At 39.2% G+C, this 24,007-nt stretch overlaps 1 pseudogene; it reads right to left on the bottom strand.

The window, feature by feature from the left end:
• Positions 1 to 11,478: 11,478 nt before the first annotated feature.
• LOC114709781 lies at positions 11,479 to 13,704 on the bottom strand (annotated as a pseudogene).
• Positions 13,705 to 24,007: the final 10,303 nt, after the last annotated feature.

Raw genomic sequence — 24,007 nt, forward strand, 5'->3', positions numbered from 1 at the left:
TATGTGCTAGGCTCCTCAGAAGGTCCTGGGTCAGAGTGGACATAGCTAAGAGTAATGATACCTCCGGTGTCTTACTGGAGACCTGCCTGTTTGGTAGAGTGTCTCTAAGAGAGTTTGAAGAGTAATAAACATTGAGTCCTAGTGAAATAAGTAAGAGGTTTTGTTAGGCTAGGGATGAAGAGGAGAGACACCTTTTGACATCATGGTATATATTAGTTTCTAGAAAGCACAAAGAGTGTTGAGGGTCCTAGGTAGAAGGAAGTGGAAAGACCAACCAAGTGATGAAGCTAGCATGGAGTTCTAGGATAGACATCCAGGGGTTTTGTCTATCTGTAGAGGAGGTAGAAGAAGAAGCTTCCTGGCCCCATGGCTGGTATGGGTCCCAAGAAAGGAAAATGGTGTTTTGGTGACCCAAGGAGAATATAGTACATAGCTTTACCTGGTTTCTAGTTAGCATAGTATGCCAGGCAAAGCAGGTGGAGTTTGTAGTGGCCCGGGTAGGAGGAAAGGAGAAGTCTCTATCTTGTACCATGGTCAACTAGGGATCCAAATATAAATGAACTTGTTGTTATTGTTGTTTATAGATGAACAGAAAACAACTCTTTCCTTTGTAGAACTTGAATTCTGTTGGAGAATTCATACTTTATAAAAGCAAACACTCAGGTGCTATAATTTGAAATAGTGTTTAGCTTGAAAAGAAAAATGATGTACAGTGAAGTATAGTCGGATTTTCTTTGGACAGTTAGCTCCAAAATAATGACATGGAGACTTTTTATTAATTATGAAAGCTTAGCCTTAGCTTAGGCTTGTTCACAACTAGCTATTATAATTTAAGTTAACCCACTTATATTAATCTTTGTTCTGACATGTGGCTCAGTACTGTGCATCCAACTTGTTCCATATCTCAGTGGCAAAATCCCTATGCCTCAGATTCTCTCCTGAGTAATTATCACTCTCTGGAAGTCTCAACTTCCTCTCCTACCTAGCTATTGGCCACTTAACTCTTTATTAAACCAATTAGAGTAGAATAGTAACACATTTTTCACACAGTGTGATCAAATATCCCACAACATTTCTCCCTTTTTTTCTAAATAAAAAGAAAATGTTTAAAATCTAATACAGTAGGCTGGGCGTTGGTGGCACACACCTTTAATCCCAGCACTCGGGAGGCAGAGACAGGCAGATCTCTGTGAGTTTGAGGCCAGCCTGGGCTACCAAGTGAGCTCCAGGAGAGGCGCAAAGCTACACAGAGAAACCCTATCTCGAAAAACCAAAAAAAAAAAAAAAAAAAAAAAAAAATCTAACACAGTAGAACTAAATACAATAAGAACAATTATCATTTGTTGTCTAAATAAAAAGGAAAGGTTTTAAGTGTAGCACAATAAAAAGATATACAATTAGAACAATTATCAGGTAAGAAGTACTTTCACAATGTCCAGTCCATTTGTATTTGGCAACTTTGGAGAAAGTATTATATTAGGTATCCTATCTTGATAAGACCAAAGTTTTATTCCTAAATCACTTTCTATCTTAATTTGTTTTACCAACCAGAAATATCTTTTTAGACCTTAAAACATTTTCTTGGCTGTGGATTTCTGCATCTGTTTCCCTTAATTACTAGATGAAGGCTATATGATGACAGGGTATTCACCAATCTGATAACTGGGATAGGCCAGCTCAGGCACCCTCTCCACTATTGCTAGTATTCTAAGTTGGGGACATCCTTGTGAATTCCTGGGACCTCCCCTAGCACCAGGTTTTTCCCAACCACCGATGTCTCCCTCTATCAATATATCTCTTTCATAGCCTGTTTCTGTTCTAGCTTGATCATCCCATTCTCTTATGTTCTCATCCTCCATCCCTTACCCTTATTGCTCCCACCTCACCTACAGTTTACTCAGATCACATCTATTTCCCCTTCTGAGAGCAATCCATGCAACCCTCTTAGGATTCTTCTTGTTAGCTAGCTTCTCTGGAGCCGTGGGTTGTAGTCTGGTTATCCTTTGCTTTACATCCGATATCTACTTATGAGTAAGTACATATCATGCTTGTCCTTCTGAGTTTGGGTTACCTCACTCAGGATATTTTCTAGTTCCATCAATTTCTCTGCAAATTTTATGATTTTTCTTTTATTTTACTACTGAGTAGTACTCCATTGTGTATATGTACCACGTTTTCTTTATCCATTCTTCAGTTGAGAAGCATATAGGTTGCTCCAGGTTCCGGCTGTTATAAATAATTCTGCTATGAACATAGTTGAGCAAGTGTTATTGTAGTATGATTGAGCACTCCTTGGGTATATGCCCAAGAGTGGTGTCATTGGGTTTTGAGGTAGCTTGATTCCCAATATTCTGAGAAACCACATCTAAGCACCAGGCAAAGCTCCAGGAATACAGTCAAAGAGAGGGAAGAGGGATTCTATGAGCAAGGGGGCATCAAGATCATGATGGAGAAACAACTGAACCAAGCTGGTGGGAACTCATGAACTTCAGGCTAATAGCTGTGGAGCCTCCATGGGACTGGACTAGGCCCTCTGCATAGGCAAGACAATTGTGTAGCTTGGTCTGTTTGAGGAGCCCCTGGCAGTGGGATCAGGATCTATACCTGGTGCATGAGCTGACTTTTGGGAGCCTATTACCAATGGTGGGATACCTTGCACAGTCTTGATGCAGAGGGAGGGGCTTGGACCTGCCTCTACTGAATGTACCAGGATTTGCTGACTCCCCATGAAGTTAACCTTTGTTGGAGGAGGGAATGTGGAGTGGGTTGGCAAGGAAGGCTGGAGGGGTAGGAGGAGGGAAGAGATGGGGATCTGTGGTTGGTAGGTAAAATGAATAAAAATTTCTTAATAAAGAAAAACTTTTTTTAGATAAACAACTTAAACTTTTATGTATCTCAACCTCATAAACTTTATATCTCTTTTGTAAGTTTCTTTTCTGAATTTTGGAACAAAGTGTTTGTTATAGCTATCTAGTCTTCAACCCCATCAGAGACCCGAGAAGGATAAAATATTACCTGAGTAAACAGGAAGTACAGAGCAAGCAATTTCTAAAACTATAAAAATGCCAAAGACAGCTGGCTACCTGGACAGTTACTCAAGTTTCCTCTGCAATGAAGGAGCATTCATCTTCGGCCTACAGGCCCAGAATATCTGACAGACCTTTTTTGTGAAGTAGAAATTTTGAAGGACTGTCCTACTTTGTTTTGGCAAAGTTCGGCAGTTGGCTTCCTTTGTGTCCTGCTTCTCCATTTTAGACAACATACTGTCAGCAGTTGAGGTAAGGGCAATTTCTTACCCAGTGGAAAGTTTTGTCACATTGAAAGCAAACTCCATCTGAAGGTTCTTTGATGCCTGTAATCCCTTTTTGAAGCAGATTAGTACTGCCAGGAGCAGGCATGTCTCCTTGTCAATGAAAAGCCCTATGTCAGTAAAACATCTTAAATGCCATACTCCCTCAGTCGCTGAAGAGTTTGGAGATCACCTATTATGAGGCTAAATAGAGCTTACTTTTTTCTACATCTGAACCCTTACTAAAAGTTTGATTGTTATCTCAATTATCCTAAATAGTTTGCAATAGCAGCTTTCAAGGACTAGAATTCTACATTACAATTTTAAATGAATTGCATAGGTACAATACCTTACAGTATGTTGTAACAAAAATATTGAATTCATATAAATATACAAAAATCCATACCAAGGTAAAATATCTGAGTCCAGTAGGTTTCTTTTTTAGTCTAAAAGTAGATTCAATAATCTACCCTTTTATCCTATCATTCCTATATCCCCAACTTTTTTCTTTTCAGAAAGAGATCCCTGAATCTAACCTCCTCGAGTTAGTTTCCTCCATGGCCATGACCAATAACAACCTGCAACTAAACCCCCTAAACAATGACAAACATCCATAACCCATCAGATGACCAAAAATCACCTAACCCACCTCTTGAGAATATGGGCATTGTGTTCTTAAAATCACTTTTCTTTTGTCTGGTGGTGACAGCATCCTCAGGAGACCTCAAGATAATTGGGATAATGTTCAAGTCCTTGGAAAGCTAGTGGTATCATTTGTTGTTCAGTCTGTGAGGCTGAACCATTTTAGCTAGCCACTATGAAATCCTGTGGATGCAGATATTTTAGGAAATTGAACCAGAGGCTTTCTGAGAGGCTGAATCACCTTGGCTACTTGTTTTCATTGGTGTCTGGTCCTTTTGTTCTGAAAACACACAAACTTTTAAAGGTAACATATAAATCTATATTAATTTAATTATGGAATGATTATCTGCTCTATTTTAGAGCAGGTAAAAGACATCTGTAAGCTTTATAAGTCTTTTTGTACTGCAGAACCAAACTAATATAAATCTCTATCCATGCCATATGGAAGAAATGGCATGTAAATAGTAAGTCATGAGGATTCTGGGCCAAAACAGTTGATCATGCCTCACCCAGTCTCAGAGCTGTTCCCACACTGAGGGAGCAGCATACTCATCACCTGCCCTGTAGTCTCTCTTGGTTTCTTCCTTCATGTCTGCAGCCAAGATCCTCAGGAGGTCTCCCCTAGTCAAATCTTATCTTTATAATGGAATCATAGTGTTTTGTTTCCTAGGTATCAACAGCATAACTTATCCCCCAATACAATACATTTCCTTACTTCAACTCTAAAGTTAAGACATCTTTAAAATATATAGGCTGTTCAATCCAGCAGCCATTTTTAGAATTCAATGTGTCTTAGCAGCTGTAGTTTTTGTCCATTAGCATTTTAAAAATTTAATCTATCACTATATAGGATCCAAACATCTTTTGTTAAAGTATTTCCCATCCTTATGTGGACTATTCTTTTTATGTTATTTTACTCTGGTGATGGGATGGCCAAACACCCTAATAGTTGTGCCATAAACCCATCCAAGGACTGAGGAATCTGGATGCAGACATCCACGGTTAGGCCCCGGGTAGAGCGCTGGGAGTCTAATTAGTGAGAAAGAGGAGGGTTTATATGAGTGAGAATTGTTGAAACCAAGGTTGGATAAAGCACAGGGACAAATAACCAAATGAATGGAAACACATGAACTATGAACCAAAGGCTGAGGGGCCCCCAACTGGATCAGGCCCTCTGAATAGGTGAGACAGTTGATTGGCTTGATCTGTTTGGGAGGCATCTAGGCAGTGGTACCAGGTTCTGGGCTTGTTGCATGAGTTAGCTGTTTTAAACCTGGGACTTATGCAGGGACGCTTGGCTCAATCTGGGAGGAGGGGACTGGACCTGCCTGGACTGAGTCTATCAGGTCGATCCCAGTCCTCGGGGGAGACCTTGATCTGGAGGAGGTGGGAATGGGGGGTGTGTTGGGGGGAAGGGGAGGAGGTCAGGAAGGGAGAGAACAAGGGAATCTGTGGCTATTATGTAGAACTGAATAGTATTGTAAAATAAAAAAAAATAAAATATAAAAAAAATATTTTTCTACTATTTATTAATTTATTTATTATGACTATGTTCACATGTTTTCTTGGTCTGGACCTAGCTTTTTTGCAGGCTTGAAGCCTTCTATGACCATGTGAATCAAACCTTAAACTGCCAGGCAAAACCTGCTGTGGGGCTCCACTTAGCTCATGGTGCTAGCAGCTAGCTCTGCCCCCTTTGGGTTGGTCCAGCAGGCTACCTCACTGGCTCTGGGCTGCAGCTGTTGCTTGCCTTTCCATGGCAGCCTAACTTCATGCCTACAGGGAGGTGCATTTACCTGACCCATCTCTAGGAATTTGATCAGCCTGCTTTCTGGAATCACTGTGAGTGGCAGCAGACTGATGTGGACTCTGTTCATGTGGTTGAGCCATGTATTGGGCACAAAATATAGTCAGGCTTTCTTTGGGCTTCTAGCTCCCAAATAATGACATGGAGACTCTTTATTAATTATGAAAGCTTGACCTTAGCTTAGGCTTTTTCCCAACTAGCTCTTAAAACATAAATTAACCCATTTATTTTAATCTACATTCTGTCACATGTTACCTCTGCTCAATACCATGTATCCAACTTGTTCTATGTCTCCCTGGCAAAATCCCTGTACCTTATTTTCCTGCTAGAGTTCCTATCTATCTCTGGAAGTTCATCCTATCCTCTTCTGCCTAGTTATTTGCCACTCAGCTCTTTATTAAACTATTCAGAATAAAACAGCATCACATTTTCACATAGTGTGATCAAATGTCCCACAATAGTGAAGAATAGCTAAATTCATGTCTTTTAGGTGGGTGGTTATAAAACTTTGAGTACCTGGCATTTGGACAAAGGTATAAAGTATGAAGAGAGAATTGTGTAACTATCTGAAAGAAAATGACTTAAGAAAGAAGGAACAACAAATTATAATCTTTAACAGATAATAAGACCATGAGAGTGGTAGGAGCTGTGTATGAGGCTGATGAACCTTCTGAGGCCTATGAAGCCTTTCTCTTCACCCAGACACTGTTGAGTTTGAACTGAGTCCTGAAGTGATCTAATTTAATTTTGAAAGGATGGTTGTGACTGTAATAGGACAATTTTAGGAAGAAAAGCAACTTTGTGATGATCTTGGTAGGACATAACAGAGGTATATAATGGAGGAAGTGCTAGAAAAGGCTCAGAAGAATTATTCAAGTCTGACGGTAGAAGTGATGTGGTTTTCTACTAAATATAGAGTAATAAAAAGAGATAAGTATCAAGAATTTATAGCTTGGGTTTATGACTTGAATATCTTGTGTCAAGTGACAGAAGCATGTCTATGGAAGTGGTACAAATTAGGACAGGTAGGTAGAACAAATTAGGACCTTCATGGCCAGATATCAGCTGTGTTGGTCTGGACACATTGTCAAGTGTCTGTTAGGATCACAATAAAAGAGTTTGGGGAATCAGCTGTAAAGCTTCTGAAACAAAATCCGAGACTACTGGTAAACAGTTGGAAATTGTCAGCATACCAACAGTTTGTGAAAACACAGATCTGAGTAAGTTTATAAAGGAGGAATTCTGGCTTTGACTTTTCAAATCATTACTGGATCTACTTCAGTAAAAATATTGCAGAAGGAATATCATGTATGTAGCTTAACATCTCTGTTTGAAGAACTCAGAAGATTACCGATAACTGGCAAAGCCTTAATTTTCTTATCTATGCTGCTGAAAAAATATGAAGCATCATTCATACTCATATTGAAATGTGTGTGTATAAACAAGGGAATAATAATACATTTTTATTTTGTAAGTCATGTTATGGAAGCTGATCTCAATAAATAGGGCAACTTTATTCCTAGTTTGCTATTTTATTTAATATCTTTAGTATTAGTTTTATTTTAATCTGATTTAAACAAAGCAGCATTTCAATCTAATTTTCAGCAGGAAAAAGAGGCATATGGCATAGAATAGTATTATTATAATTTTTAAATGGTTTAGGAAATATTTAAGATTTGTAACTAAACAGAATTGGTATAATAAATAAAAGTTAAAAATATCACAGAAAATTAATCTTTAAATCTCTTCTTGGTAATATTTTGTCACACATTTTTTAATCTCCCTTCTACATCTTTGGACCGTGTCAGGAAAATGTCCCCATTGTATTTCTTCTATTTCAATAACTGCTTTCACCACTTACACTGTGTAATGAACTAAAAGATGCCTATCTCTGTGTGTGCCTACAATATAGCTCTATCTAAGAATATGGTTAATAGCATACCAGCTACTCAACTCCTTAAAAATTTTGATAAAATTCTTAATTATGGTTTAATAATTTATCAAGACAAGCTACTGTTTAAATCACCCGTGTTTTATAAAAAGCTATAGGAACAGGAAATTATAATTTGACAAATGTACCTACATAACCTGTTTCATATGTCAGTTTAACTTTTTATGATATGATTGAAACTAGCTCGTGTTGTGAAGTATGTATTTAATTTCATGCCAAAAGGGCAGGTGACATAAAACAGGATATTAAAAGGCTTAATGTAGCAGCTGGTAAGGGGCTAAATCTTATGTCAGAACTAGTACTTGGCTCCAATTAAAAAATGTGAACTCATCAAACAGTGTGCTCAAACATTTCACTAATAAGAGATTACTAGAAGAGAAATCAAAGAGTAAGACCTCTTTGAATGGATTCCTCTGCCTGCCTGTGTTGGCTTTCATGCACTAGCTACTTAGTACCATGTTCTTGGAAAGATCTGCTCACTCTTCTCCTTTATCTTTGTAATAATACTTACTCCCCTATTTAGAAGTATTTGTGGAATGAATTTAAACTCTAGAAAATTGGCCAGAATCAAGCAGTCAGTGTCACCATAAATACATGATAGTTCATTAATATTGGTAGTGCATTAGAATTAGTCACATCTTATGTGATTTCCAGGGGTCTGTAAATGGGGATTTTGGGTTACTGAACTGAGAGTTGGTTGAGTATAGAGAGTATTTGAGTTTTGGGATGTTCATTTTTAAATGGTTGCTTTTAGTAACTATTTCTTTTGAGTAAAATAAAACCATAAAAGAAATATATGTTATATAAAATTGAGAATTACAACTAATGTTTCAACAAATGTGAAATAAAAACTTACAACAGAGATTATCTATTCATCTTAATTTAGACAAATTTGTTAATTGATAAATGACAACCATATGTGCCAGGTTTATATGGGTGGTTAAAATGACCACACCTAAGGCTTTATAGTATAGGTTAAACAAATTCATGTGGAAGACAATTTAAGAATTACAAATAATTCCCCTTCAAAAACAATATTAAGTTTTGATTTTATTTTGCCTTCATAAATACTGTTTCCCTAATACTTGATTTCCCAATTTTCTGAGATACTGCCATATTGATTTCCAAAATAGCTTTACAAGTTTACACACCCACCAGCAATGGAGGAGTGTTATCCTTGCTCCACATCCTCTTCAGCATTATCTGTCTCTTGTGTTTTTGATCTCTGCAATTCTGATAGGTGTAAGATGGAATTTCAGAGTCATTTTGATTTGCACTTCCCTAGGGGCTAAGGATGTTAAACATTTCTTTAAATGTCCTTGGTTATTTAAGATTTTCTGTTGAGAATTTTCTGTTTAGATCTGTACCTCATTTTTTAATTGGATTTTTTTTTGATGTCTAGATTCTTGAGTTCTTTATATATTTTGGAAATCATCCCTCTGTTGGATGTGGTTTGGTGAATATCTTTTTCCTGTTGTGTAGGCTGCTGTTTTGTCCTATTGATGGTATAATTTGCCTTACAGAGCTTTTTAGTTTCATGACGTTCCATTTATTAATTTTAAATCTTAGTGTCTGTAATATTGGTGTTATATTCAGGAAGTTGTCTCCTGTGCAAATGAGTTCGAGGATATTCCATACTTTCTCTTCTATAAGGTTGATTCCGTATGTCTGGATTTATGTTGAGGTATTTTCTCCATTTGGACTTGAGTTTTGTACAGGGTGATAGATATGGATCTATTTGCATTCTTCTACATTCAGACAACCACTTTGAACAGCATAATATGTTGAAACTGCTGTCTTTTTTTCAGTGTGTATTTGGTGTGTGAATTTATGCCTGTGTCTTTAACTCAACACTAGTGATCAAAATGTCTGTTTTTATAATAATACCATGCTATCTTTATTAATATAACTTACTATCTATTGCTACTGATCCATGAGCTTGGAGACCTTTCTATCTTCTGATGTCTTCAATTTCTTTCTTCAAAAACTTGAAATTTTTTTCATACAAGCCTTTCACTTGCTTTGTTAGAGTTTCTCTATGTTATTTTATATTATTTAAGGCTATTGTGAAGGGCTTGGTTTTCCTGATTTCTTCCTTGGTCCAATGGTTATTTCTATATAATGCTACTGGTATTTATTTCTGTTTTACTTTGTTTGCTGAGTTAATCTTTTATCCCATCACTTTGTTGAAAGTGTTTATCAGTTGCAGGAATTCTGTCCTGCCAACCAGCTCCCAAATAACAGACACTAAGACTTATTATTAATCATAAATTCTCAGTTGATAGCTTAGGCTTGTTACTAACTAGCTCTTACAACATAAACTAACCCATATTTGTTAATTTATCTGCTGCCACATGGCTCATGGCTTGTTATCTCATCTTCTACGAATCCTCCTTTGTGACTCTGTCCTTCTAATTCCCAGCATTTTCTCAGTTTGTTTCTCCCATCTAACCTCTTTCTGCCTAGCTGTTGACCAGTTAGTTTATTATTAAACCAATGAGAACAACAAATCTTCACAGTGTACAAAAAGATTATTCCATATCAGTATGTGGTTAATTTTGGAAACAGTTCCATGAGGTGCTGAGAAGAAGGTATACTATTTTGTGTTTGTGTGAAAGATTCTGTAAATATCTGCCAAGTTCATTGGGTTTATAAAGTCAATTATTTACAGCATTTTTCTGTTTAGATTTTGTCTGGATGACCTGTCTTTTGGTGAGAGTGGGATACTGAAAATTCTAACTAGCAGTGTGTGAAGGTCAATGAGTGACTTAAGCTTAGTGTTTCTTTTACACAGGTGGGTGCCTTTATGTTTGGGGGCATAGATATTAAAAATTGAAGTGCCATCTTGGTTGATTTTTTTCTTTTAATGAGTATGAAGTACCCTTCCTCATCTCTTTTGATTAATTCTGGTCAGAAGTCTATTTTGTTAGATATAAAAGTGGATAGATCATCTTGATTCATAGGTCCATTTGCTTGGATTATATTTTTCTAGCCTTTTACACTTAGGTAATGTCTATCCTGATGTTGAGGTGTGTTTATTATATATTGCAAAAGGATGGGTCCTATTTTCATATCCATTGTCTTAATCTGTATCTTTTTATTGTTTTCCTGGCTTTTTTGAGGGATTTATTCATTTCCTCCAATTGTTTGTATTTTCCTGGATTTCTTTCTTTCTTTTTTTTTTTAAGTTGCCAGTTATATATTTATAGAAAGATAATCCCCTGGCTTTAAATAGATATGTACATACAAATATGAACAAACTTAAAAAAATACAAACCCTTGGCTCACAAGAGGGCCTCTGGGAACCCCTCTGTACTTCCCCCTCACCCAAGGGCACAGGGCATAAGTCTGCTTTTTAAAAATTAATTAATTTTGGCCATCCTTATAACAACAAGCCTGAAGTTAGGTGGTTTCCCATAAAGTGAAAAGTCAAAGGAAAAATTCAGTTTCCACTCTGAATTCTGTATCTTCAAAATTAGGGCTACATGCTTATTATTTTAGCTAGTACATCAGGGTAAAGGGGGTTAAGAAATAAGATACACTCATTTAAAATGGGGTGTGTTTCACTTGCTCTGAGAGCAAATGATAAGATAAAGGCATACAGACCCCAGAGAAATCCCCAGTTCCCACACCTTAGGAACAGACTGACTGGACTAGGTCCAGACCTTAAGCTCTTTGCTCTAGCCACCTCCTATTTCTTTGGTATTGTCAGAAGACAAGATTCAGTTCCTAGGTGTTGGGGAAGGGGGGGATAGGTCATGGACTTCCTCTAAGTACTGAGTGAACAACTTAAATTTTTCCCTTTTTAAAGTATTTAAAAATAAACAAATCAAATTCCATCCTGTGCTGTACACAGCCCTTTTGACTCCCTGACATTGATTTGAGGAAGGAAGAGAAGGGTGTCAACGTTGGAAGGGCCGCCTCACTTTCTTCCGCCGTTTAGGTTTGGCTTCTCCCTTGGGTACTGTACTGCTGGGCTTGGAGGTCGGAGTGGCCCCAGGGCCAGGGTGAGGCGCTGCAAAGAAGTTCCCATTGGACATCTGCCCTGGGGGTGCTTGAAAGATCCGGCTCAAGAAATCCTGCAGGTCAGCAGGAGGGGCCTCTGGAGTGGCCCTCTGCCGACCACTGGTGCCAGGAACCCGAGAACCAAATAAGATGTGGTAAGAAACTCTGTGGGTATCTGGAGAGATTCCCACACGCTGGCATCCAGCCCACTCTGTGATGTCATAGACCTTTCCATCCATCAGTGCAAAGTAGGTGATCTTGAGACCTAACATGCTCGACTCTGCCCAAAAGTCTCCCTCCTCAGCAGGATACTGCTTGTTACACTCAGCACAGTATCTGGCACTCTTAGGTTCCCGGTCCATTTCAAACCTCCTATGCTTTCCTTGGCATCGGCTACACATCATAGTATTCATTGCCTCCTTGAGGTCATCTTGTAGCTTCGACAGAAACTCATTCACTGACTGGCTCAGCTCATTCTCTGCCATTCGTTTCATCTCACACTCCTTCCGCCTCTCTGGGTTGCTGACAATGTCCCAAGCTGCCCGCAAAACTTTGAAGGCCTCCTCAGCCCTGGGATGATGATTTTTATCAGGATGAACCATCACCGCTAGCTGCCTATAAGCCTTCTTCAGTTCAATATCTGATGCTGTAGCTTCAACCCTCAGCACATGAAAAGGGTTGAGTTCATCCTCAGGAACCCCAGCCATGGTCAAAAGGCGGGCCACTTCCTCTTCTGGCTGGCAGTAGCGCCCACTAGCTGCAGTTGCATTACCTTGCTTATTAGTCCTCTGCTTGACCCAAGGCAACTCCAGCCAGTTCCACTGAACTAATCTTACCAGCTGCTGCCATGCCCTGCTATCTCGAAACAGAGTCAAGCCACGATGCAAGGCTGGAGAATCCAGCCAAGACAACATCCAAGTGGTCTTATCCCTCCAGCCTAAACTGTCACCCAGGCCCACCAAAAACCGCCAGCCCAACTGTAGACAATCCAAAAAGAGGGCAAGAGCCAGAAGTAGGAAAGCACCCACTAGCCTAAGAAAACGGGTGAATAGCCCCGCTGCACAGTAAAAGCTCTGGCTTAGAAACTGGGCCATCACCTGGGCCCAGCCCTCCAATCTCCCTGCCCAGACTCCCACCCAAACTCGAAAAAGGTCCAGATCACTGCCTTTCAGCTGCCTGCATGCATAAATGAGATGGCCACAAGTTTCTACATACTCTCTCACCAATACCAGAAGTCCAACCAGCCACCAGAAGCCAGCCTGTCCAAGCTGACATAGTTCCTCTACTCCCCACAGTCCCAGGCCTCTGCGCTTATCCGCCTGATTTCGTTTTCGGCCCAGCCGATGATGACCAGGGGACCTGGGATCTCTGCGTCCACTATCCCGAGTATCCTCCTTGGTCAAAAAACGGTGTCTCTGCCTCCGGGATGGGGGTTTCTTCCCACTGGACACACGTGAGAAATCACTGGGAAACTTAAGAGGTTCCTCATCATCATATTCTTCTTCTAATTCTTCATCTTCCCCCAAGGCTGGAGAGGTGCAATGGTGGCAGAAGTTGCTAGAAGGGCCATCTCCTTCCTCGGAGTGAGCCCCTTCAGGGACTCTAGGGCTTCCCTGGCAGTTACGCGCAGATGGAATGGAAAGAAAAGAAGGGCTCCCATCCTCCTGGTACCCAGTCTCATTATCTCTTGAGAGTTCCTGGTCCACTCCGGACTCTTCCGAAGACGCGTCACTCTCGTCAGGGTCACCTCCTTCCCTAGGTGGTCCCGGACCCCTTGGAGGACCATGGCTTGGATCCGATCAGTGGGCTGGGTTCGGGGGCTGTGTGTACTTAGGACCAGAGTGCTCTGTTGAAGCAGCGCGTACCATTAGGAGCCGTCTCCGATGAGTCCCTGAGTCCTGAGATTGAAAGTTTTTCAGGGTCCACAGAGGGTCCTGAGGTCCTGAGGGAGGCACCACAGCTGTGCTGGGCTCCACACAACCCTCCTTCTCCGGTGTGCTTCTGGGCCATGACCCCGGGGCTTCCTGAGCACTTTAGGTCACAGCCATCCTGGTTAAGTTTTACTGCTGAATAGCTGCGGTAACTCCTACCCCTTGAGCCGTGCTGGAGGCCAGAGGGAGCTACGAGAGCAGCCTTTCCTGGATTTCTTTAAGCGAGTTATTCATTTCCTCTTTAAGGACCTCTGTCATCTCCATTTATTTGGTATTAATGCCTTTTTCTTATGCTTCAACTTTGTTAGAATATTCAGGACCTGCTGTGGTAAGATATCTGGGTTGTGGTGGTTACATATTGACCTGGCTGTTATTGGTTGTATTCTTAAGCTGGTTCTTGGGGATCTCGATTTGGGGTGACTATAGGTCTAGGTGCTAATTTCTGTGTTTGTCTTGTTTGGGTGGGAGCTTTGTTCCTTTGCTTCTGTTTCCTGCAGTTGTGAGATTTCCTGTGTCCTGCCTGGGCCCATTGGTTGGGGTGAATCTCTCCTACCTGCCCCCCATAGCCACTTGGTCCCAAGTAAACACACACTGGCCTGCACTATTTTCAAACTATGGCCATGGCAAGCTTCTTACTAGTTAGTTTTTATGTCTTAAATTAACCCATTTCTATAAATCTACACTTGGCCCACATGGCTTGTGGCTTACCAGTACTTTACATGTTGCTTCTCCTGGCATCACCTAGCAGCATCTGCCCCATTCTACTTCCTTCTCTCTTATCTCTCTTGGATTTTCCTGCCTGGCTCCATCTTGCCCTGCCATAGGCCAATGTAGCTTTACTTATCAACCAATCAGAGCAACACACATTCATAGCATACAGAAAGACATCCCACAGTTTTCTCTCTGGATTTTCAGAAAGTATGTTGACTGAATATTGCCTGTTCTCCTGGCCTGCTTGGCTAATGTGTTCACAAGGGAATGCTTTCTGGTGTTGTATGGTGGAGGAAGAGGAGGACAGGGAGAGATGGTTTAAAAGATCCAAAGGAGGCATGGACAGGGGGTAGGGAAAACTGCCCCTTATATTCTGTTGCATCACTAGGGGCAACCATGAGAATTGGGTCTAGGGTAATTGAGAGAGTGGGGGAGGTCCATGGATAGTCTGGCTAATTATCTGACAGGTGTTACCTGTGGTTAAGCAAGGGTGTCCACCTAGGTTTGTGATTGGGACACAGCAATGAGATGGGAAGTGAAGGGCAGTGGGGGATGGTCTGCAGGGTCCACAGGAGGTGTGCACAGTAAGGAAGGGAAGCTGCAGCTAGTGTTCTATTGCAACACTAGGGGTAACCCTGAGAATTGGGCCTTGGGTAATACAGAGAGTGAGGAAGGTTCACAGGCTGTCTGCGTGTACCTACTCTTTTAGAATAAGAAGCGAAGGTACTTTTCTACAATATATACTCAATGGCTAGAAAACCCAGTATTACAATTATGACATAACTTCCATAACTTCCCAGTTATGTATTACAATGATGGACAAATAATGTTTACATTTTAGGTTTACTTTAAGCTATACACATATATAATATGAATATAAGTATGTATATGTACATGCATGTATGTATGTATGAAATATTTATTTAGGGTGCAATCTATCACAGCAGGTAGCTGGAAAAGGTCAGGTCTCATCTTTTCCATTTCTGATACAATTCTAGAAAGATTTATAGAGAAGCTAGTTCATAAATGGAATACTAGGGAAAATTCAGACTCATACAAAGCACTGGCTTCAGATGACCACAGTAGTCGGTCATAATTCTATGTGTAAGATAGGAAAAAGCCTATCTTAGTTTAAATAAGCTTTAGTCTTTTGTACCAGTAAGCCATCAAAATATGTTCTTCTTGACATTAGCATGTTATCCTCCTTTATAACTATTTGGAAAGTTATTGATTTACAGGTGATACATTAGGGTATTAGTGTCTACCACCTCTACTACATAAAATTCCAATATTACAATAAAGATGTGCTAGTCCATTTTTTATTACTATAAAGGAATAATGTATACTTGACAACCTTAATTGTTGTAAAAGACATATATCTACTCAGTTTCCTGATTTAAACATCCAAATGTTATTGACATATACTCTAGGGAAGAATCCCTGATATTGAGGAAGGTTGCAATCATCAAATAGAAGTCAGAGTTGGGCAGAGTCAGGCCTGCCCTTCATAACAATCCTTTACTGAGAATTAGCCAAATATCACCTAAGAATTATTTCAGTCCTTTCTGATGATTTGCCACCATTAACACAGGGCCTCTTTCTTTGACTCAGATTTTAAAGACTCACACCATTTCACAGCATGACCATTCCTGAAACCAACTGCTCAACACGTGAACATTTGGAATTACAAACAAATAAACAATAAACAATCACAACAAAACAGCAACAAAAATAAAAATCAACCTAATATCAAGAGTGCCTGTTCTTGATGTAGGTTAACACAATGATGACTCATGGACCACAGGAATATAATATAATAACCCAAATTTATTTTGGAGTGTATGCGTGTGATAATAGCTTAAAAGCACTAATAAAAAAAAAGACCATAGAAGTAGTAAAACTATTCTCAAGTTTCTGACAACCATATATTAGAATTATAAATACATAACTGTTATAAACATATTTTTACATGAAGAGTTAGCTATTATAGATCCTAGTACTTTTTACTGATATATATAGATAAAGAATCATTTGAAGGTCTGGAGAGATGGCTCAGCCATTAAAAGCTAGGCTCACAACCAAAAATATAAGATACATCTAAATTCCTTTTCAGTAAGTGCCATGTGCTAGTTATGCTACTCTAGAGGAATAGAATCTAGAGAATGAATATATAACAGTGGATTTACTAGAATTGCTAACACAGTATGTGCCGAATAGTCCAACAGTGGCTGTCTTAATCCTGAAAAGACTGAGAAGCTGAAACCTGCTTAATTAATCCTGAGCTGGAAGCCTCACAGTCCCAGTCTGGTATGGAATGTTCAGGTGATTCCAGTAGAGACTGAAGAAGCTGGAGTCTGGGGTTATCATAGAATGAAAAGAACAAGTAGCAGCAGTGGGGTGAATACACCCATCAACAAGCAGTAGACAGACGGGCAAGTGGGGCCGATATTTTTTTCAGACTTCTGTCTCTCCTTACTGTCGAAAGTTGCAATAAATTTTGGGAAAAAGTCTTCTCCCTCAGATAATGCTTCCTGGATATGCTCCCCCCACACCCTTCCCTGGTTGGTTCTCTTAGTTAACTTTGGGTTCTGTCAAATGGACAGTCAAGATTAACCATCAAGTAATATGAATCAAATTCTTTTCTCTATCTAAAAACAAATCCACACCAGGAGTGTCATTTAATCAATTCAAATCAATTTTAAACTTTGTATGCTTATATATTTTACATATATATTACACATAAACATGTATAAATAAATATACATATGTATAAATAAGTAGTTTTATTTGTCTTAGGTCACTGAGTGTATCTTGAAACTTTGCATCTGCATTTAAATATATTCAAGCTGTATAATATTTTCAGTCTGTGTATAATCTTAAATTATCTTCCTTATGAAACTATACTAATTATGCATATATGTTTATACTTATCTGCAGTGATTTTACTGTTGTATTCCCATCATTACTAATTTTGTTCTATATATATATATATATATATATATATCATTACTAAAGATGAGTAATTTAGTTGTTTATTATCAAATACTGTATCTTGTTAGCAACTTCTTATAATACAGGTCTCCTTGGGTACATGTGAGAGTTTCTCAAAAAATATAAAGACAGGACTAGAAGTAGTAGGTTATTCTAAAGTCTGTAAGTCCAATGCCAGTGTTTTAATATCTTAACAATTCAGTGTATATAAATTTGAGTTACACATTTTTGTAAATGTAAAAGATAAATTTTTATTCAGCAGAATTTAGCCAAGTACTACTCAAGGATTATTATGCACACTAGGATAAGTTATGGGTGATTTAGAATCTTTATTAAATTTGTTGCACTCATTCACAAGGCCATATAGTCCTCTGATTGCATTTCTAACAACCTTTAGATACTTTACGCCTTGACATTGGAAGACAAAACACTATGGTTTTGTGTTAAGTATAAAAGACTCTCTAGCCTATTTTAAACTACAGACCAGAAATGTAAAAAAAAAAAAAAAAAAAAAAAAAGAATATATACAAATGAATATAACCCTAGAATGTTGGGGAAAATTAAGATTACTTCTGTAATATAAATGATTAGACATTATGTAATAGTAACACTAAAATACAACATTACTATTCTGAGCTTCAGGTTGCAAACTATTTTTATATAATATTTTATTACTTTTTATATAGTATTATGATATATGTATTTTATTAAATTATATATTTATCAATATGTCTTATATAATATCATAGTATAATATATGAGAGTAGGTATGTGGAGAGATAGCTAGAATTGAGAGACATTTGCAGGATGATATGAAAACCAAGTGCAGTTGAAACTCCCTAAAATATATGAAGGTGACCCTATTGAGGTCTCCTAATAAAGGGAGTGAGGATGTCCTAATTAACCACCTCTTATCTCCAAATGAATCGATTAGTACTCAGACTAAATTGCATTCAGTTGAATTCTTAGACAGGGGTCCCATGGAAATCCCTAAACAACCTAGGCTGTTGCTAAGAGAATGGGTTGCACTCTGCCAACTGACAATGGGTTGCTCTCTGAAACCTGACTTTGGGGCCTCAAGCTGAGCACAAGACCCACAGAAACCATTTAACATGCAGAAGTTGTCCTGGAGTCTACATAGAGCCTTAACTCCTATGTTCTAGTGTCTTTGGTGTGGGAAGGTACTCTGCAGGTTACTAAAAGAGAAATGTAAACACCAGCCCAGCTATAAAACCTTTGACCTAAAATACATCCTGTCTGCAAGATAAGCTAGCTCAATGGTGGCACAAAACTTGAGGGAGTAGCCAACCCATATCTGATTTGACTTGAGGCCCACTTCACAAGATGGAACACATACCTGCCACTGTTTGGTTGACCAAGAACCAGAGAGTAGATATCCCAGAGACCTAGGGCAAAACCAAACACCATTGTGTCCAAAAACAAACAAACGAACAAAAAGAATGAAAGAAATATAAGAAAGAAAGCCTAACAATAAACATGATCAGAGCACCTTCCTCCTGCAGCAGATGGGAATAAATGCAGAGACCTACAGCTAGAGATTGGGGGAGGGGGCAGGAGACACCTTGGAACACATAGCTTTAAATAAGATATCTCTATGAAAACCCTCCCTTGGATTTCAGCGATCCCCTCAGAAGAGGAAGCAGAAAGAGTTTAAGTACCAGAGGTGATGCAGGACACCAAAAGAACAAGGCCCTGTGAGTCAACTTAGCAAGACTGATATGAACTCAAAAAACTAAAGCCACAAGCACAGGGACAACACAGGCCTGCAACAGTTCCTCTGTGTATATAGTATGTACAGCTCTCAGTTTAGTATTTTTATGGTATTCCTGAGTGTGTAAATGAAGTGATCTCTGATTCTTCTGCATACTACTGGGGCTTTTCCTTCTGTTGGATTGTTTTGTCGAGCCTCAATATGAATTTTTGTTTTATCTTATTATATTTTATTTTGTTATGTTTGGTTGATATTCTCTAGAAGCCTACTGTTTTCTAAAGAGACAGAAAAAGAGGGATCCATAGGAGACTGGAAGTGTGGAGGGACTGGTAGGAATAGAAGGAAGGGAAACTCTAATCAAGGTATATTGTGTGAGAAAAGAATCTATTTTTAAGAAATAAAAATTAAACATTAATGGTAACAACAGATATTATGACCAAAAATTTAGCTGAATTGTTAAAGTACCTGGATTGCTGTGGTGATATTGTGTCCCCCAACATATTGTGGACCTTAATAAACTTATCTGGAGTCAGAGAACAGAACAGCCACGATATTAAACAGAGGTTAGGCAATGGTAGCACACACACCTTTAATCCTAGCATTCCAGAGGCAGATATCCATCTGGACCTCTGTGAGTTCAAAGCCACATTGGAAACAGCCATGCATGGTGACACACACCTTTAATCCAAGGAAGTGATGGCAAGAGGAAGAAAGGTATATAAGGCATGAAAACCAGGAACTAGAGCTGGTTAAGCTTTTAGGCTTTTGAGCAGCAGTTCAGCTGAGATCCATTGGAATAAGGACTCAAAGGCTTCCAGTCTGAGGAAACAGTATCAGCTGAGGAACTGGCAAGGTGAGGTGGCTGTGGCTTGTTCTGCTTCTCTGATCTTCTAGCAGTCATCCAATAACTGAAACGGGGTTTGTTTTTTATTAATAAGACCTTCTAATAATTTGTGCTACAGATTGTGATATTTACATTAAGAGAAGATCTATTGGCAGCATTCTACACGTTGATATCCAGTTATGCCAGCACCATTTGTTGAAGATGCTTTCTTTTTTCCATTGTACCCTTTTGGCTTCTTTGTCAAAAATTATATGTTCATAAGTGTGTGGGTTAATGTCAGGGTCTTCAATTCAATTCCATTGGTCCACATGTCAGTTTTTATGCCAATACCAAGCTGTTTTTATTACTGTAGCTCTATAGTAGAGCTTGAAGTCAGGGATTGTGATGCCTCCAGAGGTTGTTTTATTGTACAGGATTCTTTTGACTATCCTGGGTTTTTTGTTTTTCCATATGAAGTTGAGTATTATTCTTTCCAGGTCTGTGAAGAATTGTGTTGGTATTTTGATGGGGATTGCATTGAACCTGTAGATTGCTTTTGGTAAAATTGCCATTTTTACTATGTTGGTCCTGCCTATCCATGAGCATGGGAGATCTTTCCGTTTTCTGACACCTTCTTCAATTTCTTTTTTCAGGAAAAGACTGCTGGCAATGGCCGAGAGACAGCCTGAACTGACCTACTCTGGCCAAACACCCTAATAGTTGTGCCAGAAACCCCATCCAAAGACTGAGGAATCTGGATGCAGACATCCACAGCTAGGCGCCGGGTAGAGCGCTGGGAGTCTAATTAGCGAGAAAGAGGAGGGTTTATATGAGTGAGAATTGTTGAAACCAAGGTTGGATAAAGCACAGGGACAAATAGCCAAATGAATGGAAACACATGAACTATGAACCAAAGGCTGAGGGGCCCCCAACTGGATCAGGCCCTCTGAATAGGTTAGACAGTTGATTGGCTTGATCTGTTTGGGAGGCATCCAGGCAGTGGTACCAGGTCCTGGGCTCATTGCATGAGTTAGCTGTTTGAAACCTGGGACTTATGCAGGGACGCTTGGCTCAATCTGGGAGGAAGGGACTGGACCTGCCTGGACTGAGTCTATCAGGTTGATCTAAGTCCTCAGGGGAGGCCTTACTCTGGAGGAGGTGGGAATGGGGGTGTGTTGGGGGGAAGGAGAGGGGGGTAGGAAGGGGAGAACAAGGGAATCTGTGGCTGTTATGTAGAACTGAATAGTATTGTAAAATAAAATAAAATAATAATAAAAAAAGAGAAGATCATGAATGGAAATATTATAATGTCTTATCTAGTCATTAAGATCTATTAGTAACTTGAACTTTTTTTTAAATTTTTTTTTTATTTTTTTCTTTTATTTTACAATACTATTCAGTTCTACATAACAGTCACAGATTCCCTTGTTCTCCCCCTCCCTGCCCCTCCCCTTCCCCCAGCCCCCCCATTCCCGCCACCTCCAGATCAAGGTCACCCCCGAGGACTGAGATTGACCTGATAGACTCAGTCCAGGCAGGTCCAGTCCCCTCCTCCCAGACTGAGCCAAGCGTCCCTGCGTAAGTCCCAGGTTTCAAACAGCTATGTCATACAGTGAGCCCAGGACGTGGTACCACTTCCTAGATGTCTCCCAAACAGATCAAGCCACTCAACTGTCTCACCTATTCAGAGGGCCTGGTCCAGTTGGGGGCCCCTCAGCCTTTGGTTCATAGTTCATGTGTTTCCATTCGTTTGGCTGTTTGTCCCTGTGCTTTATCCAACCTTGGTTTCAACAATTCTTGCTCATATAAACCCTCCTCTTTCTCGCTAATTAGACTCCCAGTGCTCCACCAGGGGCCTAGCCGTGGATGTCTGCATCCAGATTCCTCAGTCCTTGGATGGGGTTTCTGGCACAACTATTAGGGTGTTTGGCCATCCCATCACCAGAGTAGGTCAGGTCCGTCTGTCTCTCGGCCATTGCCAGCAGTCTTTTGTGGGGGTATCTTTGTGGATTTCTGTGGGCCTCTTTAGCACTTTGTTTCTTCCTTTTCTCATGTGGTCTTCATTTACCATGCTGGAGAGGATGTGGAACTCGGGGAACTCTCCACTGCTGGTGGGAATGCAAGCTGTACAACCACTTTGGAAATCAACATGGCACTTTCTTAGAAAATTGGGAATCAATCTCCCCCAAGATCCAGCTATACCACTCTTGGCATATACCCAATAAATGCTCATTCTTACCACAAGAGCACTTGCTCAGCTATGTTTATATCAGCATTGTTTGTAATAGCCAAAACCTGGAATCAACCTAGATGCCCTTCAACTGAAGAATGGATAAATAAATTGTGGCACATATACACAATGGAATACTACTCAGCAGAGAAAAACAATGACATCATGAGGTTTGCAGGCAAATGGATGGATCTAGAAAAAATCATCCTGAGTGAGGTAACCCAGACTCAGAAAGACAAATACTGTATATACTCACTCATAGGAGGATACTAGATGTGGAACAAGGATGACTGGACTGCTACTAACATCACCAGTGAGGCTACCTGTAAAACAGGACTCCAAGAAAGACACGGGGATCACCCAATGATGGAGAAATGGATGAGATCTACATGAACAGCCTGGACATGAGTGGAAGCAATGAAGGGTGAGGGTCGAGGAAAAGAGAGCGGGGAGATCCCACCTGGATCAAGAACAGAGAGGGAGAACAAGTAACTTGAACTTTTAAACCAGGGACTTAAACATGATCAGTGATCCTGCCAGAACAAGATATTCAACCCAAAATTATCAGCTATAAGATTACCAACACCACACAGTGACCAACAAAATCAAAGGAAGGGGCCAAAGAGATGAGATGTAAAAAGATATATTCTAAATGCAGTTGAAAGATCTGTTGTTTTTTGAAAAACATTAAGAAAATGACATGAATACTCACCCTTGTAAATCATAGACTGTGAGGTCCTGTCATGTCAAAGAAGAAGTCTTGTCAATTGGTAATAACTAGTAAGATGGTACCATGTGATTCTAGATATGAGTCCTAGCAGAAAGACAAATAATTACACTAAGTACACTGAAAAATATAACCCTCCTATTTTACCACTAAAATTTCAAAGCAGAGAATTTCTGCTATCTTGGCTTACATAGAAAATTTTACATGGCAGTAAATAAATGACTTATGAACAAATTTGTATTTTCAAAAAATTGATACATAACTATGAATCACATGTGCTATATATTGTTATACATAATTTCAGTGATGTAACAGAATAAAATATATGCTATATGTGTGAGTTATACTTTATTTAGGTAAATAAATTATTAAAATTATGCTTTTATTTGCAATATAGTTAAATGACATTAAATCACTAGAAATGAAAAATATAAATATTTGTAGTATTTGCTCAGAATAAACCTCTGAGGATGTTCTGGCTTTTGTTTTCTTTTCTAACCAATATTTTGTAGTGTTTATTCAACAGGAAATGAATAACAAAACTACCTATCCTGCTGAGTCAGGGACAAAGTGAAAATCAAGGTCATTTTTCAATATCTGTTAAGTAGCATGTCAATTATTCCTCTGTTTTGACACAAAGCAATCCTGGAGTGAGTGCACAGACTAGAATTATGGGGTTCCACTCAACAACAGCCTCCAGGCTGCTGTCTGGATATAGCACCCCTTCTCTTTTTTTATTTTTTGGAAATGTTTGTAATCAGTATGACCCAGGAAGGAATTTTAACTAAATAATATAATAGTCAAATCCAAATTACCTTCAGCCACAGTTTACCATAGTAATAAGTTGAATTCATCTAAAAGATACATTTTTGTTTTCCTGAAATATTATGATTCATTAAAATATAAAAATTTCACAGATTTTTATCATTATAAAAGTCACTAATAATATATTTTGAATGTGAAGAACAAAAATGACTATAAGCACGTATTGAACATTTATTTACTGTGCATCAGACTATCTATTAAGAGCGTATTGTGTCTTCACAAACATACTCATGTGTAGCTACATTTAAAATGCCTACTGTGCACAAGAGGCTTGAACAGGATAGAGGAAATACTATAACTCACTTACTTCAAACTTGGAAGAACTGGGTTACCCTTCTAGGTC

The sequence above is a fragment of the Peromyscus leucopus genome, chromosome 1 (genome assembly GCF_004664715.2).
Source record: "Peromyscus leucopus breed LL Stock chromosome 1, UCI_PerLeu_2.1, whole genome shotgun sequence".
Classification (NCBI taxonomy): Eukaryota; Metazoa; Chordata; class Mammalia; order Rodentia; family Cricetidae; genus Peromyscus; species Peromyscus leucopus.